The sequence below is a fragment of the Colobus angolensis genome, unplaced genomic scaffold (genome assembly GCF_000951035.1).
Source record: "Colobus angolensis palliatus isolate OR3802 unplaced genomic scaffold, Cang.pa_1.0 Scaffold34, whole genome shotgun sequence".
Classification (NCBI taxonomy): Eukaryota; Metazoa; Chordata; class Mammalia; order Primates; family Cercopithecidae; genus Colobus; species Colobus angolensis.
In genome coordinates, this window is record NW_012116710.1 from 3,276,899 (window position 1) to 3,279,762 (window position 2,864).

The 2,864-nt window shown below is 46.7% G+C and overlaps 1 pseudogene; it reads right to left on the minus strand.

The window, feature by feature from the left end:
* Nucleotides 1-469: 469 nt before the first annotated feature.
* Nucleotides 470-1,393, minus strand: LOC105519205 (annotated as a pseudogene).
* Between the last annotated feature and the right edge of the window lie 1,471 nt (nucleotides 1,394-2,864).

The following is a 2,864-nucleotide window of genomic DNA, read 5'->3' on the forward strand; positions in this document are numbered from 1 at the left end:
TGTTATCTCTTAGCGTTTTTATAGTTTTACGTCTTAGATTTAAGTCCTTGATCCATCTTGAGTTCAAAATCTCATAGTATTTTAAGAAAGTTTACGAATTTGTGTTGGGCCACATTCAGAGCCATTCTGGGTCACATGCAGCCTGTGGGCCATGGGTTGGACAAACTTGCTCTACAGGTAGCATGGCTGGGGAGGCATTAGAAACCTTAAAATCATGGCAGAAGGTGAAGAGGAAACAGCACATCTTCACATGGCCAGAGCAGGAGGAAGAGAGTGAAGGGGGAGGTACTACATACTTTTTTTTTAATGGTTCAGGCTTTACTGGGCATCACACAGGGCTGTGGTAGCGACCTAGCAAAGGGAGCAGGGCATGCAGATGGTCTTTGAGGACAGTGCTGGGGAGCTCAGGGATCAGTCCAGCTTTTCAAAGAAGAAACAAACACTGATAGGAAAAGCAGTCAGGTTGGTGTTAGTGCAGAAAAAGGGAGATGTTAGGAGGGGGACTTTGATGGAAGATAGTGGGAGCTGAAGCTTTAAAGAGCCTCGATGCAGGAGGGGTCATGTTAGAAGAAAGGAAGCCAGTGAGGCCTGGGGGAAAAGAAGAGAGTGGAAAGATGGAAAAAGGAAGAAGCCTGGTCCAGGGAGTCGGGCTGTTCTCCAGTGTTCTCCAGGCTCCCAGGCAGCAGGGTCGGCTCCTCCCTCCCATCTTCTGGCACCACGGTGGCGGGGTGGGGGGGCATTTGCTGTTCCACATAGCTGACTTCCCAAACAAAGGACCTTGGAGGCATTGGATGGACTTCATGTAGGCAGAGATCTTCTTCAAACCCTCAAATCCGGAGATGAAGTCCTTCAGGTTTGGGAAGACATCCAGGCAGCTGGGCTCAAATATACAGTTCAGGTCAAGGATGTCATAGGCGAGGAAGTCCACAAAGGTGATCTTCTCTCCTGCAAACTATGGCCGCTTCCCCAGAAACTGCAAGTAGTGCGTTAGCTTTTCAGGGAGTTCCTCCAAGTACTTTGGCTTCAATTTCTCAAATTCTGGGACGTAGCAAATCATGGCCAGCTGCACTAGGTTGTCCATGGTCTGGTTCTCCGAAATGTCCACACGAATCTTCTCCTCTTCTGTCTCCCCTCACAGGTTGTGCTTGCGGGCAATGTGGCAGAGGATGGCATTGCTCTGGGTGATCTTGTGAGCCCCATCAAACAAGTAGAGCAGATTGGGAAAGTCCAGGCCCAGCTGGAATTTTTCATTCAGCTACTGGCTTCTGTCGTAGTTAGGAGAGTCCCCCATCGTGTACTTCTTTTCCTCATAACTTGAGTCTGTATATTCCAAGAGCAGGCGGATGACGTGTGCCAACCCGCGGATGTCCCTGTACCCCAGTGTCATGGGCATGGTGCTGATTGGTGCAGATTCTGCAGACCAGTACTACACACTTTTAAGCAACCAGATCTCATGAGAACGCACTCACTATCACAAGAACAGCAAGGGAGAAATCCGCCCCCATGATCAATCATCTCCTGCCAGCCCCTCCCCCAACACTGGGGATTACAATTCAACATGAGATTTGGGCAGGGACACAAATCCAAACCATATCAATGTATAAATGAGATCATACAATATGTGTCCTTCTGTGCCTGGCTGATTTCACTCGTTATAATGTCCTCCAGGTTCATCCATGTTGTTCCAAATGGCAGGATTTCCTTGCTTTTTATGGCTGAATAACTTTCCATCGTATGTATGTACCACATCTGTGAGGCTGGCTATCATCACAAAGACGAGAGATAACAAGTATTGGCAAAGGGGTGGAGAAAAGGGAACCGTTGTACACTGTTGGTGGAATGTAAATTGGTATACCCATTATGGAAAATAGTATTAAGATTCCTTTAAAAATTAAAAATGGAACTGCCTTATGATCCAGCATTCCCACTGCTGTACATATATAACAGGAATGAAATTAGTAGGTTGAAGTCCTGTCTGTACTCTCATGTTCATTGCAGCATTAATCATAATAGCTGAGATATGGAGCCAAGACTGACCTGAGTATCTGTCTATGGAGGAATGGATAAAGAAAATGTGGCACAAACAACCTACTCTTTGTGCGCCTTGAAGAACATCTAGACTTAGGACAGACAACTTTCCTATCATAACTTTTTAACAGAAACTAGTAATATATGGGATCTGTATTTTTTTCAGTACAGATAAGCTATGTTATTCGCCTTAGGTTTATAGGATGGGATGTGTAGACAGGCTTTTAGAAGCTGTTTTCTTTCATCTTAGTCAACATTCTTGCAATTTGGGTACTTGCCCACAGATTAGAAGGGCCTTTTCTGATTTTATAGGACAATCAGCTAAATTTTCCTAGCCAGTATGGAGAACTGAAACAGGGACAGCCCACAGCCTAGTCAGCTATGTTTTCGGTTTTTTGACATAGAGTTTCACTCTCTTTGCCCAGGCTGGAGGTGCAGTGGTGCGATCTCAGCTTACTGCAGCCTCCGCCTCCTGGATTCAAGCTATTTTCCTGCCTCAGTCTCCTGAGTGGCTGGGATTGCAGGTGCCTGCCACCACAACTGGCTACTTATTTTTGTGTTTTTAGTAGAGACAGGGTTTCACCATGTTGGCCAGGCTGTTCTCGAACTCCTGGCCTCAAGTGATCCACCCACCTCAGCCTCCCAAAGTGCTGGGATTACAGGACCTCTGCTGTGCAGAAGTTGTGGTCTCAACCAGCCGGGAGAGCACATCGGGGGAGCTGGAGTGCACTGGTCCTCAGAGCCAGTCAATGTCACCCTAAGGATTAGAAGAAATCAAGCTGAGGGATGTAAGGTATCCTACCTACCCTGCTGCTAAAGAACCTTTTGCTTTAAGC